This window comes from Brassica napus, chromosome A3 (genome assembly GCF_020379485.1).
Source record: "Brassica napus cultivar Da-Ae chromosome A3, Da-Ae, whole genome shotgun sequence".
NCBI lineage: Eukaryota > Viridiplantae > Streptophyta > Magnoliopsida > Brassicales > Brassicaceae > Brassica > Brassica napus.
This window is the reverse complement of record NC_063436.1, coordinates 37114099-37130307: the sequence shown is the minus strand read 5'-3', so window position 1 is coordinate 37130307 and position 16209 is coordinate 37114099.

The window sequence follows — 16209 nt, the reverse complement described above, 5'->3', positions numbered from 1 at the left end:
GATTACATCGATCGATATGTAGTACGGATAGGTACTTCATTCTCACTCTAACATTCTCAAACATCTAACTTGATTTTAACCTCCCCTTGGGCACTTTGCACCGAGTCGGTGCAATTTAAGTCTGGGGGAGGTAGTTACTAACACCACTTTCTTGAGTTTTTGTCAAAAATCTTTTCAAAAATAATTTTATTGAGTCAAGAAGGGGATTATGAACTAATGATTTCTACTTGATTGTCTAACCACTTTCTAGCACCATTCTAGATTTACTGATTGCAGATAATACTATAGATGCTAAAGTGGATCAACCAGTCAACTATACACACTTGCTAGCTTGTTAGAAAGAACCGAAGCTAACCTCCAACACTAACCTGACTTCACTGCTTGTCTTGGGGCTTGGTATACATGGGATCGGATTTTTCAGATAAGTCTGGAAGGTACAGCCTTGTGTAGATTATATATCACATTCCTCTCTCTAATTTCGACCCTAGATTAGTTAGTATGTTCTATGAAAAAAAAAAAAATATATATATATATATATATATATATATATATATAAGATCTATTGTTTAATTATGATGAGTCTGAACAGGACTTGGTGGCTAAAACCATTAAGGCTTGATTCATAAAAGACTCCAATAAAAGTGTTCGAAACGGGACTTGGAGGCGGCAATCTTCAAGGCTCGCTTTCGCAAAGAACTCTTGGATATAGGTGAAAAAGAAGTGAACAGAGCTTGGTGGCAACCACCATTAAGTTTTGATTCATGGAAGCCTGTCCAATCTTGGTCACTGATCCTGCAATGGAAGCAGACTTTGACTCAAGAGAGAAATTAGAGAGAGAAATTATGAACTAACTTTTACCTGCAGTTCCAGATACTCGTCTGAAATCCTTGCATCCTGTGATCGATACTCCCAAGGTAAAGCCTACACTTTTTACATGAAGAAATGAGGTTGGTTGAGGAGATTGATAATAAGATTAGTTAAGATTGTTGGCTAGATGTTTTTTGGTTGCTAAGCTAGGATATTGCATAATGTATATCTGTAAGAAGGAACCTTAGATGTGGAATGCATTATTATAGAGGTGATAATTTCAATGTTTCAAATCTGTGAGTCCCTGATGTTTTTAAATTTGGTTTAACTTGAGGACAAGTCAAAAGATAAGTCTGGGGGAGTTGATATACCATGATTTTCACCCGTTTTTATACATGGTATATAAAGGTTTTAAGATGTACTAATCAGATTTTAGAGTCTTTTCAAAGCAAATACAGGTTTATTCACCTGATGGAAGGAAATGATACTTTTGGTACATTTTGGAATGCTTTTACGCAAGGAAAATCGATCGACGCTTGAAGAGCAACATCGGTCGATCATAATCACTTACCATCGATCGACATACATACATGTGCATCGATCGATGCCCAGTCACACGAATGAAATCGCAAATTAAAAGATTTCATTTCCCAGAAGATCTATTATTTACAACTTAAGCCCCTAGCCGCCTGTTAGGCTATATGTACTAGGGTTTTGTATCATTTCTAGGCGGACACTTGAAAAGACCTAGTTTTGGAGAAGGAGCATTTTGGCTACCATTAAAAGAGCTTAGGATTGGAGAGATTGATCTGAGACTGCAAAACAGAGAAGATCTTGAACTCCCTTATTTCTATTACTCTATCTATTTGTGTTCTATGTTTCATTTGAGTTTATTTCACACCATCATGACTTTGTCTCTCATGAATATGTTTGAGTAAACCAATTGTTAGATTTAGGTTTCTCACCATGGTTGAAATTATGTACTGCTAATATGACTATTAAAAAGGTATTTTGGTTGTTCTTTCATTGCTTATGAACTTAATGCTAAAATTGAGATTGATCACCTTCATTTTAGATCTTAGGATTAATTGAGTCCAACTAACCGTTTCCCCTCAATACCTGAACCTATTTGCGTGATCTAACGAACTCAGGCGCAACGACAATTGGTCTGAGAAGGTTAGAGAACAAGTTAAACCCGTTCGCAAAGCTCGCTAGAATAACCGCCGATCGATGCAACTATCGTTCTGTCGGTCGATCGTTACAAAGGTGTATCGGTCGATGAACATCAAGTCACATCGATCGACACTCTCTCGAGATCAAAATACGACAGTTGAGATCCGAGATCTAGCGAAGATAACCCATCCGGTTAAATCAATGTTTAGTTCAAGAACCATCAAACCCTTTAGTCTAAACTAAGTACATACATCTTATACCTGAGAATTGTCTGAATCTAGCTGATTTCCCAATCTTGAAACTACTTCAATTCAATCTATTGAATCACTATTGTTTTCGATTTATCATTTACTGCTTTTAAAACTATTAAAACCTTTTAGTCTATCTTCATTTCTATTATTTAAGTCTGTTGAGTAATCCTAGAGTCTCTGTGGATTCGATCCCTAAGTACTACATCTGAACCTCTTTTGATGAGAGTAACACTCTTTAGGGTAATTTGAGTGATATCAACAGTCCTTAGACGTTCAAACACAACAGATTTCTCGTATCAGAAAATCGCACAACTTCTTAGTTGACCAAAAACCAGGACCCTAATCAAGTCCTCGGTTTCGGCCGACTCCACCAACAAGCGCGGTAAAACTAATTAATAAAATCTTTTGTTACATCAAAATTGTCGATAAAGATATTTACAAATCGACACATGCCCCCAAAAGGACGGCCTCGCACGAAACATAAAGCGGCGACAAACAAATCGGGACCCACGGTCCCTCCTTTATTAAAATAAATGAAATAATAAAGCAACAAAAGCAAAAGGAAGAACAAAATAAAATTCCCTAAAATCTATTCTTCGATGCCAAATTCACCGTCCTAAAACCGGTCATCCGAGCACTTCGCCGAGCCATCCATCCCAGAAAGAACCTTAGCAAAGAAATTTTCTGGCAGATCCTCCGAAATCTGGACCAGGTTGAAATTCCCGATAGATAAATCTGAGGTCGGCATTATCTCGACTTCAGATCCGAGCTCGACCGCTTTCGCTTGAAGCCGCAACAGTTCATCTGAAGCCAGGAGGTTGTTATTCATTATTTCCTTCAAGAGATCTATGTTGGCCACAACTTCCGAAGACGAGCCTCACAATCAGTCGCCGCCTTCTTCTTTTCCCTCTTTTCCTTCAGACAGACCAGCACTTCCAGATACCTGTCCGCCATAACCCTCTTGGCATCGTAGATCTCACGGGGAAGGTCATCAGCGAACTTGTTGGCAGAAGATTCAGCCTTCGCCTCGAAAATGGAAACTCGCTCGAGGGCCGATCTCCTTTCGTTGCTCACAACCCGCAAACGAGCTTCGGGCGTAGCAGCCTGATTCCCCAACTTTTCGGCGACAGCCAGTTGGGCAGCATTGGCACGCTCCCGTTCTTGAACCATCTTGAGACCGAGCTTTAGCTCGCAAACAACCTTCTTTATCTCGTTAAGTTCGTCAGAACACGGAACATCCTGTAGGCGCCTTTCTAAAGTCGCCGTGAACTCATTGTTAGCTTCCATAGCCTGAAACACGGCAGATCAATACGGACAAAAAGAACCAAAATTTCAACAAGGATCCTATTTCAAAAGAACCACCTTAGCATTGGCCACGGCCATCTTTACATAGGCTTCGCGCTCCGACATATTACGCAGAGAAGGAAGCGGATGTGGGAACCGAAATTTGCACTGTCGATTTCCGTTTAAATTAGGAAACAAGGAGAACCCTAGTTTCCCAGAGGTCCTGGATATCTGCTAATACCACACGCCAAGCAATCAGAACACGAAACGAGAACAATAGTAAAATAAGAAATCGAAAAAGAGAGCAAGATAGTTCTTATTCCGAATATGTGTTTGAGCGTTTACAACAAGGTAAGTGCCTGGGCTACGAGAGCTGTCGGCGAGATTCCTAGTTCTAAAAACCCTAAGACGGCAAAAACCTAATTGAGTCGTAGCTCAAATAACAAAAACGGAAAAATTGCATAAAATCGCTTTAAGTGCTAAGTTTGCTGTGAAAAAGTTCTCCTCATGCCTCTCACCTAGGACTCCTTATATACTCGCTCCTAGGTCAGTTTACGCTTTCCCCCTTCTGCCCTTAAACCGTCATAGCCTAAAAATGGAGATATTCCATTTTTTCCGATCTTCGTAATTATATTTGAAAACTTCATATTTATCCGCGGAAACTTGACATTTATCTTTCCTTGCGAACCAAGCATAAATCGTCATACGGCTTATGGGCTGTTGGTTAAGAAATCGTAAGTGGGCTTCGAGTTACGTCTTAGGTCTCTTTGGGCCGTCTTTTAACTTGAAACGTTTATTACGGTTTCTTCAATAAGAACGAACTTTCCGCGGTTTTTATCGTAAAGTTTGATCGATGACTTCGAGTGACGAGAAACATGAAATGGTTCAGCTACGATATTCGAGAGATAGCATTAAAGAGTAGACGAGAATGCATGGCTTCGCGTCGTATTGACGTTTTGAGAAAGCTCGATCGCTTCATAATGATCGAGACGTTCATGTGCTCGCTCACTACGTAGAGACCGAGCTTGGCTCGAGCTCGGTCTCTACGTAGCGACCGAGCAGTACGTGTTCTCGGTCTCTACGTAGCAGCCGAGCAATATGTGTGCTCGGTCGATACGTAGCGACCGAGCTGTTTGCATGCTTGGTCTCCGCGTATTGATCAAGCTTGGCTTGTCGGCGGTCCGATTGCCATACTCGAGCGCTTCCGCGGCCGATTGGGGTACATGTCTATTGCCTTTGGACAATCGGTATTTAGTGGTTCGATTGAGATTTGAACAAGATATGACCACAAGGATTTTCGTAAAGATATCTTTACGAAGATTATTTTTCGTAAAACGTTCATGCTGATTTTTACGGACTTTTAGACATTGATTCCGTCGTGATGACCGATTTTGACCCCAACAGTTAGCCCCCCAGCTCGTTAGAACCATGAGCTTCTAGCGTGAGGTTCTAGCGAGTGGCTTGGCAAGTTAGGCAAGTAAGGTGAGTTAGGCGGAATTAATGGTTGAAAAGGTCAGTGGGTAAGTGGTCTTCTCGCTCTTCTAAAAGTAGAACGCAATAAGATTGGGGCTGCGCCTTATGACGGCTGCCTACGTATCCATGTTGAAGGGATCAATCCTTTCGTAGTTCGTCTTGGAGTTAAGGTTCTTATGACCAGTTTTCCAGCGAGACCTTTACGGTCTAGTTTTATGTAGCGGTTATCAGGCGTGTTGCTGCCGATGGCATTTTGTATGGGTGTTGAAGGAAGACTACGAGTTGTCATCTCGTAATCTAACTCGGTGTGAACTACTATATCTGTAATCTGTTTCGAGAGTTTTCTGCAGTGTGAAAACTTGCGGGAGTTTTGAAGATTCTCGAATATTGGCAAAGAGACAAATTTTGGGATCTCGTATCAGGGTGTTTGATACTATGCCTAGAGATGTTAAAGACCAGTGCGCTGGGTTTAGGGCAAGACCTAGGTTTACTCATGGTTTTAGAGGGTGCGATGACTAATTCGACTTACGTATCCCGTTTCAGTTTCATCCTGATTCCATTCCGATTTAAAGTCCGTGATAGGTTCTCGGCTTATACGACTTGTATGGTTGGAACCGAGCATCTCTCCTAGGAAAAATTTTAAGCCTCCTGGAAGTGTTGACCAAAAATTTTGGGTTTCTTTTATAGCACTATTATCCTTGTGTCGGATGTACGAGAGTCATCTCTACGAGATGGCTAAGTCTGTTTAGGACGTTAAGAGTTTGTTGTGATCAGCAACAAACTTAATGGTAAAAATTATCATTCCGAGTGTTTGCGAAGGATATGTTTTGAGAAGATGTTAGTGCGTATGACTGTCTGGCCTTCCAAGAAGGTATTTTTATCGAAGGAAGGAAATTTCGTCGAAGAATGAATCTTCAGGCGTCTGTGACGTTTCGCGATGCTGAAGATTTGTTATTCTTTTGTATGCCGCATTTCGTGCTTGAAATGTTTGTGGGCTAGAAGATGTTTCGCGATGTTGCAAGGATTTAGTCTTAGCCCTGCGTTTGAGAAACATTCTGGTTTGATTCCGAAAGTTCGCAGCCAAAATTGTTTTTCCTGTTTGGATGCTAATAATTTGATTTGCGATCGAGGAATTAGGACTGAGGTGTCGTGTAAAATTGTCCATGGGAAGAAGCGTTTTCCTTCATAGTGCTTTGTGAAGTGTTGGCCTTCCGAGATCTATTTCGTGCATTTTTTGGATGTTTCGTATAGCTCTAGAAGTTTTGCTACAAATTTTTCATTACATGCCGCGTATTATGGGTAAAACCTTGCGGGCTTAAAGTGAATTGTGGAGCGTATTGAACTTGGTCAATTTTCAAAAAGTTTAGATTTTCCTTTAACCGTTTGGTTGTTAGGACTGAGTTTTGTTACAAAGAATTTATCGTATGATTTCCGACCATGGGTATACGATAATTATTCTCTTAATAATCACACGACATTTTTAGACAAATCGTAGATTGTCGTTTAGCCGTTAAGTGATGGAGCGATGGTTTCTCAAATAGTTTTGCTTGGTGTGAAGGATGTGTTCACTCAGATAGCCAAGGATGTTGTAGGTCAAGGATTACACCATGGTACTTTAACATTTACGGTCATGTTAATTTACGATTGTCCTTAAAAGGGATGGTAAATATTGGTTTGGACCTTTAGTGGAAGGCATAATTGACTGAGGGCCAAAGAGCGCTTGTCGAGATTGATAGGCTAAGTTTACCGGGGTTGTCCGTGCTAATATGGCTGATAGTGGTAGAAAATGATTCCCCGCTCTAGGTTTCAGTTATATGATGAATATTTTGTATAATGTGACCTATATTCTTATTAAAATCGAATCTTTTTGTCTGAGGAAGATGAAGCCCAAGAGGTTTGCTATATAACCAGTGTGGAGTCAGCGGCGGGACGACTACCTTCTTGGATGTGACCGAGGGAAAAGAAAGGCAGAAGCCAGCGAGCCGCAGGGAGGTTTGCATTTGCGATACAAAACATACTTTTTCATAAAGCCTGTTATGTTAACTTTAGAAAGTTTCTTCGTAAGAATTGGTCTGTTTGTACGAAGGATTTTTCGCGTAAGTAATGGAGACCGGTTTTACGAAGGTTTTAAATCGGTGATATGTATACATATGTCAAAGTAGCGTTGTTTCTGCGGGTTTTAGGAGAAACGTTTCCGCTGTGATTTTGATCTTAAGTGAAATTTGCTTGGAGTTACTCATGGAGTGTTACCAAAGTTTATTTCAATACGATCTAGTCGCAGAACGTTTTTCATTGGTTTTGGATTCTCAGGACACATTCGTTTCTTGAACGAATTGGTCAACCAGAGGTGGATCTAGCTAACCATCGGGAGGAAAATGCTCCTTTTAATGTGCACGATGCTACATCTATTCTCGAGTTTTCTTCGTCGCAAATGTTTTTGATGCTTTTCCGTGACTTGCTGGGTACAACGGAAACTGAAAGAAATGTTTTGGTGATTTTCTCAATTTTCGGAGAGTTTAGATCGGTTTGCAAGATCTGGCTGAACAGTTATGAAACGATATATTGAGACAGGAAAAATCTCCTAAGACTTAGTTTGATAGACTTTACATTCCCTAAAGTTCTATGGCAGTCTCAAAGGCGTTTTTATTTCTTAGTAATTTCCAACGAAAATTCCAAGTCTGATTCCAAAATTTCAAGTCGGAAATACCTTATTTCGCTCGAAGATGCAGTTTTGTCTCTTCTCAGTTTTGCTTGCTCATTTCTCCTTCCTCTTCTCGTGTATGTTCGCCATTTCCGATATTGGTGTTTATCCTTTGAAATTTGACATTTATCTTCTGAACTTGACTGTTATATTCTCCTTAGATACAACGTCAATTTTTATAAAAGGTTCAACGTAATCGTATAGTTGAGGCGGCTAAGGTGTTAAGTTAACCGTTGCCGTTTTATACGATTAATCTAAATCCATGCGAGAAAACAAGTCTTTGCGGGTTTTTTTTTATCGTAAAGTTTCAATGGTAACTCCAATTGAAACAAGAGACGTTTCGTTCTAGATTTGAAGGAGAACACAAAGATGGAGGTAAGGGCGAGTAGGAGCAAGCGAAAGAGTTTAGACGAGTCTTACTTGTTTTTGTCGTAAAATCTCAACGAAAACTCCGATTGAGAAGAAACGAAAAGCGTTTCGATGAGGATTCAAAAGAGAACCCAAAGGAGGACCTTTCTGAGGCCTGACAGGTCGCTATGTAGCGAGTGAAGGTCTGACAGGTCGCTACGTAGCGAGTGGAAGCAAGCCAAGAAGAGTCCTACTTGTTTTCGTCGTAAAATCTCAACGGAAACTCCGATTGAGACGAAACGAAAAACTTTTCGATGATGATCCACAAGAGAACCCAAAGGAGAACCTTTCTGAGGCCTGACAGTCGCTATGTAGCGAGCTGGAGGTCTGACAGGTCGCTACGTAGCGAGCGGAAGCAAGCCAAGAAGAGTCCTACTTGATTTTGTCGTAAAATCTCAACGGAAACTCCGATTGAGACGAAACGAAAAGCGTTTCGATAAGGATTCAAAAGAGAACCCAAAGGAGGACCTTTCTGAGGCCTTACAGGTTGCTACGTAGCGAGTGGAGAGTTGGCTTCAGCTCGGTCGCTACGTAGCGACCGAGCCGTGTGCGTGCTCGGTCGCTATGTAGCGACCGAGCTGTGTGTGTGCTCGGTCGCTACGTAGCGACCGAGCTGTGTGCGTGCTCGGTCGCTACGTAACGACCTAGCCGTGTGCGTGCTCGCTCGCTACGTAACGACCGAGCTGTGTACTTGCTCGGTCGCTACGTAGCGACCAAGCCGTGTGCGTGTAGCGACCGAGCTATGTAATCGATTTGTTGCGCTTTTTTTTTTCACGATTTACCTAGGGGTTTTCTGCCGTTTTTGGGAGAACCAGCTTTACCCTTCCGAAACGTTTTCGGAAAACGCGTTTTAGTAATATACGCATTGAGATTTCTTTTGTTCGATAATGAGCCAAACTTACGAGGTTTGATAAGATTTATCGTTTCCCTTTATGTTTAGAAAGAGAAATCGGGAGCTCGTTTCATCGCACTTCCTTTGGCGAAAAGTCACAGCAAGGTTTTTGATTTTCTCAAGAACTGTGGCGTTTGCGTAGGCGTTGGCCATAGGCGCAGTGGCGGCTGGGGTTGTCTTACCAGCGTTATTGCGAACTGCGAGTTTTGTCTTTCTTTTTTCCAGATATTGTTTTGATCAAGTGTTTTGTGGCTGAGAGTTAGATTGATCCGTACCCCCCCTCCTTCTTGCGCCAAACTATGGGAACCAAAATCCGCAATGTCGATTTTCGTTTAAATTAGAAAAGTAGGAGAACCCTATTTTCCCAGAGGTCCTGGATATCTGCTAATACCACACGCCAATCAATCAGAACACGAAACGAGAACAATAGTAAAATAAGAAATCGAAAAAAAGAGCAAGATAGTTCTTATTCCGAATCTGCGTTTGAGCGTTTACAACAAGGTATGTGCCTGGGCTACGAGAGCTGTCGGTGAGATTTCTAGTTCTAAAAACCCTAAGATGGCAAAAACCTAATTGAGTCGCAGCTCGAATAACAAAAACGGAAAAAATTGCCTAAAATCGCTTTACGTGCTAAGTTTGCTGTGAAAAAGTTCTCCTCATGCCTCTCGCCTAGGACTCCTTATATACTCGCTCCTAGGTCGGTTTACGCTTTTCCCTTTCTGCCCTTAAACCGTCATAGCCTAAAAATGGAGATATTCCATTTTTCCCGATCTTTGTAATTATATTCGAAAACTTCATATATATCCGCGGAAACTTGACATTTATCTTTCCTTGCGAACCAAGCATAAACCATCATACGGCTTATGGGCTATTGGTTAAGAAATCGTAAGTGGGCTTCGAGTCACGTCTTAGGTCTCTTTGGGCCGTCTTTTGACTCGAAACGTTTATTACGGTTTCTTCGATAAAAATGAACTTTCCGTGGTTTTTATCGTAAAGTTTGATCGATGACTTCGAGTGACGAGAAACATGAAACGGTTCAGCTACGATATTCGAGAGATAGCATTAAAGAGTAGACGAGAATGCATGGATTCGCGTCGTATCGACGTTTTGAGAAAGCTCGATCGCTTCGTAATGATCGAAATGTTCATGTGCTCGCTCACTACGTAGAGACCGAGCTTGGCTCGAGCTCGGTCTCTACGTAGCGATCGAGCAGTAGGTGTGCTTGGTCACTACGTAGCGACCGAGCAGTGCGTGTGCTCGGTCGCTACGTAGCGACCGAGCTGTGTGCATGCTTGGTCGCCGCGTATCGATCGAGCTTGGCTTTTCTGCGGTCCGATTGCCATACTCGAGCTTGTCCGCGGCCGATTTGGATACATGTCCGTTGCCTTCGGACAATCGATATTTAGTTGTTTGATTGAGATTTGAACAAGATTTTACCGCTAGGCTCTTCGTAAAGATATCTTTACGAAGATTATTTTTCGTAAAATGTTCATGCTGATTTTTACGGACTTTCAGACATTGATTCCGTCGTGACCGATTTTGACCCCAACAGCGGACATCCAACAGGTTTGAAGTACCTCACCAAATGAGCAACACTATCCGGATCTTCAGTAATAGGAAAATCCTTGGAATGCGAGAATTGCCAATGAAACGGCTTGGCAACGGCCGTATCATTCGGGACAACGATACGACGGTCCGAACCATTCGTCTTAGCCTTCTTTGGAGGACGATCACGCCCATCCGAACCTGTTTGGCTGCTCGGCTTAACACGAGCAACTGACGTTTCACCTTCGGGATCTTTGGTCCCTTAGGATGAAGACCGCGGAAGTCGGGTCTCCTCATGCAGAACCTTTGTAAGCGCGTCGCTCACGTCTCCGGATAGAATACATTCCGCATTAGCAACACCAGTTCGAGTTTGCACCCTGTCGGAATCACGAGAGTTTGATCTTCTCGAAGTCATGTTTGTTAGCAAGCAAAAATGAAACTGAGTGAAATACTACGACAAATTCCAGAACAGAGCTGAAAGCTTTATAAAGATCAAGCCCTCGCGATATCCAAAATTCTGGATTTTTATTCTTTGATAACCGTTTGTGTGTGCCCCAATGTTCTTTGAGGAGTTGTTTCTCAGAGAATCTCATGGAGGAGGTCTTATAGGACACTTTGGAGTCAAGAAGACATACAAAATGGTTTATGATCACTTCTACTGGCCAAGCTTGATGAAGGACGTTGAGAGGATTTGTGGCCGATGTGTGATCTGCAAGAAATCCAAAACCAAGGCATCTAATCACGGTTTGTATTCGGCTCTACCCATTTCCTCTCATCCTTGGGTAGATATTTAAATGGATTTTGATCTTGGGTTTCCTAGGACTAAAACTGGCTGAGACTCCATCTTTGTGGTTATTGATAGGTTTTCGAAAATGGCTCATTTCATTCCATGTCATAAAACTGATGATGCTGTGCAAGTTGCTGAATTTTTCTTTAGGGAAATTGTTAGATTGCATGGAATGCCTAAGACCATTGTCTCTGATCGTGATGCTAAATTCCTTAGCTATTTATGGAAAACTTTGTGGTCTAAATTAGGAACCAGATTGATGTTCTCTACGACTTGTCATCCACAAACTGATGGCCAAACTGAAGTAGTGAATAGAACTTTGTCTGCATTGCTTAGATCATTGGTTAAGAAAAAACTTAAGCTTTGGGAAGAATGTTTGTGTCATGTTGAGTTTGCTTATAACCGTGCTATGCATTCTGCTACTAAGTTCTCACCTTTTGAAGTCATTTATGGCTTTAATCCTTTATCTCCACTTGATCTTTTACCTTTGCGTTTGAGTGAAGGAGTTAGCACAGATGGCAAAAGGAAAGCAGACACTATCAAGAAGTTACATGAGCAGGTTCGTGCAAACATTGAAGCCAAAACCGAAGGGTACAAAAGATATGCCAACAAGAAGAGAAAGGAGGTGATCATTGAGGAGGGTGATCTTGTTTGGGTTCACTTGAGGAAAGAACGGTTTCTAGAAGAAAGAAAGTCTAAACTTATGCCTCGGGTCGATGGTCCATTTCAGATCCTTAGAAAGATCAATGACAATACCTATCAGCTTGATTTGCAAGGTAAGTATGATATTTCTTCAATTTTTAATGTATCTGATCTTTCTCCTTTTCTTGTAGATGATTCAGATTTGTGGACAAATCCTTTTAAAGAAGGAGGGAATGATGTGCCCCAGTCCATGGACCAGACCGATCAGAACATTCCAGACGTCCCAGCTGAGGTTCATCTTATCGATCAGATCAGACAGATCGATCAGGCCGCCTATCGGTTCGACCCGCGAACGTCCGGATTGGAGCTTCGTCTAGATCCTCGACTAGATGCTAAAACTGACCAAACTGAAGCCCGTCTCTCCGGCCAACTCGTTAAGCTAAGACTGATGGTCAATCCAGAACCAACTTAGCTCGAGCCAAGTCCTATTCAATCCATGGCTTCTCTCTTTTGGCTCGATTGGCCCATACTGCACGTACCGGCGACCGCACTGATCGACTGATCGGCCCTTTTGATCAGTTCATGCACTTTTATAATCCATCTCAGTAAGGCAAGGATCCTTCATCTTTCTGAAGACATAGGACGCACTTGGCCCAGTCTGGTTCATTAAACGGACATGGTGGTTCGTACGGACAGTCCCACATCCGTCCTTCTCCTTACCGCGGTTCATGCTTCAGGATACAACGAATCTGGACAGAAGCCGAACAGTCACCTTGTCTAGTCTTATCTCTTTACTTTTTGTATTAAAGACTAGATCTAGATCTACTTTTCTATTAATTTCTAGATCTACAAAACTCTATAAGTATGAAACTCTTTCATTTTAATAAATCAGAAATCGTTTTGGTCAAAAGCTTTTGAGTTTAAACTCTTTGTTCTTCGTTTAAGAACTTGTCGTGTTTCTTGATGAGTCATATCCAAGTAAACACTTCCTCAAATCGTTGGTCTTGTGAGTCATATCAAGCACCATTTGGAGTCGGGAATATCGAAGGCCAATCTGCATCCTTCGTGAGACCCTTCAATCCATCTAGTTCTCCATCTGGAGTTCATATCCAAATCTGATCCATTCGAGTGAGCCGATCTTAGGTTCCTTCACCTGCGGACGTCATACGACCAGCGAGGGAAATCAGATCGCTCTGAACCGCAAACGAAGAACCATCTCCCTCGGGAACAAACATATGACGAGATGGACCAGGCAAAGGCCCCACCGACGATTGACGTCGTTTACGAATCACCATGGTCTCGTCATCCATACCAGGACTCAGCGAAACAGGATGTCGACCCTCTTCTGAAGCATCGTCATCGTCGGAATCATGGATTGGGATTAAAGGAGACTTTCCTGAAGTTCGACTTCTCGGAGCAGACCCGGAAGTTCGGAATGACGACCTCCTCACGAGCTGTCTATTTAACCTATCCGAAACTGGTCCTGAGCAGGAGAAGCCCCCGCGACCTCTCGGGAATGCCTGGCCTCATCTTTGGACCCTCGATTAATGGAGCTCTGTCGGTCCCACTGGCAAGGCAAAAACAGTCTGAATCCGAATCCGGTCAAAAGTGGACCAATTCGAACGACCTCTCCGAAGGATCAACATCAGACCGCGAATCTCATCCGACATCGAAGAACTTCCAGCGGGAACTACATCAAGCAAAAACGAAACGAAAATTTTAGTCTGCGATCCCGAAAAACCCTAAACGCATAGGCAGGATGAGAACTAACCGATATTTTCAGCCCAACGACGAGAAAGACGGGAAAAATCAAAGTCACCCATGGATGCTCGATCCATCCAGAAAACAATGAATTGCTCTCGCCACTTCTCGTCTCGATAAGGAATATCCTCTATGACGTGACGACCTGCACGTGGAGACACAAGGAAAGTCCCAGGGGTCTGATTGTTCCACTTCACCAGAACGAACTGACGGAACTCCTTAAGACCAAAAGAACGACCCTCTTCCCTAGCCTTAACCAAAAAGGTGACAAGATGCCTGAGAAAATTCGGGAGAAGCTGAGAAAGCGATAGCCCAATCTCCGCCAAGATCTCAAGTATCGCTTCCGGGATTGGGAAGATAAGACCTCATGAGTGGAAAAAGGAAAGATAGGCTCCGTAGTAGCCCTCTCTCACGGTTTCAGGGGTCTCATTCGCACCGGCCAAATCAAGGACGACGGAACGATCAACCCCATAAACCTCGTAAAGGTTCTCGAGATCATCTGCGGTTGTAGTTGGATGAGGAAAATTGAGAGACGAACACATCTTTAGCTCAAAGAATATAAAGATTCAGAGCAAGGGAGAAAGAGATTTGAGATTGGAAACGGAGATAAGGCTATAAGAAAAACCTCCCACGTATATATATAAGCCACATTAATTAACGGCTATATCATCGCTATCAAGAAAAGAAATTATAACCTAGTCCACGCCCTAGCGGCAGCTAAAGTAGCCTTTACCAATTAAAATAGTAATAAAAGAAAACGCGCCGACAAACGGCTCTTTTCAAAAACGATTATTAAAATCGAACCCGAATGATTGCAATAATCCAACCACAAGATCCATACCGAAGGATAACCGTCTGCTTTTCCTTTTCGATCAAATCAAAAGAGGCTGGGGGACAAATGTTGCACCAAACTTTGGTCACTACCGAATGGGCCGAGACAGGCCGAGGCCCACAACGAGAATCGAACTCGAAGAAGAGGTCGCAGAGATCGCATAACAAGAAGCTGAGATCGCGGAGCCACCACGGAGATCTCGGAGTCGACTTACTATAAAAGAAGAAGAAGAAACACGGAAGAGGACACGTTGAAAACCCTAGAGAGAGCTACACATTCATATCGATCTTGTTGTCTTCCCACTTTTAGATTCTTTCTTTATCGACCTAGTTTGTATTACTCGATCTAGTTCAATTCATTGTATTCGATCCCAGTTATCAATAAAGTCTATTTTCGCCTACCGTAAACTACTTAACATCGTTGTGTTCTAAAGATAGCGTTGCCCACATCATTTGTTTTCCAAGGATCAACCCCGATCACTATCAAATACTTTGTGTAGAATTTAGGTTATACATCTATTATAGAGTTGATTTTGCTCCAATGGTTAACTCTATAATAGAGTTACTTTATAATAGAGTTGAATATAGATGAATGTTGTTTATTTACTCTATACTTGGAGTAAAAAACAACATTTCTCTATATTCTACTCTTTTATGGAGTAACTCTACTATAGAGTTAAACATTGGAGCAATATCAACTCTATAATAGAGTTACTCTATTTTAGAGTGAAATATAGATGAAATTATAGAGTACTATTGGAGATGCCCTTATAAAGTTGCTCTATCTAAGAATGAAATATAAAGAATATTATTGTGTACCATTGGAGATGGTCTTAGCCTAAACAATGGCTGGAAAATACATAAATATAGGTTAAACACGTCTAGGGGCTCTTTGCAAATAGGGAAACTTTTGGGCCAAAGTGTAATTCTTGAAACTTCAGTCGGAGACCCGCCAAAGCGAACGAGTGTCGATCGATACACTTGGAATGTCAATTGACACTACTTGCAAATATCGAACTCTGGCTTCAACATTTCAGGTCACTTTAAGCTCTAAATGACTTTAAAATTTCTATAATGCTTTGTACATAGACCTGAAAGACCTTGAATAAGACTTGAAACATAACATAAAGACTCTATAAATGGACTTATACCATGGTTAAAACCGGTAAAAACTAAGACATATCACTCCTGAAGGAGAGTCAACTGTTGTCATTTTGGATTCTTTGGAGACTATGGAAAAATAAGAATTAACTATTATTTGCATCCAATAATATTTTGGAAACGAATACGGTTAAAAGAGGTAAAGTGGATGTCACCAAATGGATGTATCATACTATGAACTGACTCATATTTGTACACGACGACAAATTAATAGCAGAGGTCATTCCACATGGTCTCCTCCACCGAGTTGGATGGGTAAAATGCAACTATGATATCTCTCATCATTTAGAGAAAAAAATAATCAGGTATGGATGGGTAATATGTGATAGTAATAGCATTGTCTTGGAACGGATATGGGTAAATTTAAAGGTAGACCAACAATAGAGGAACCAGAATTTTCTGATTTAGTCTGCGCAATCCAAGCTTCTTGGTCAACGGGGAACACCAACATTATTTTCGAAGGAGACAATGCCGCACTATCAACAACGCAAAT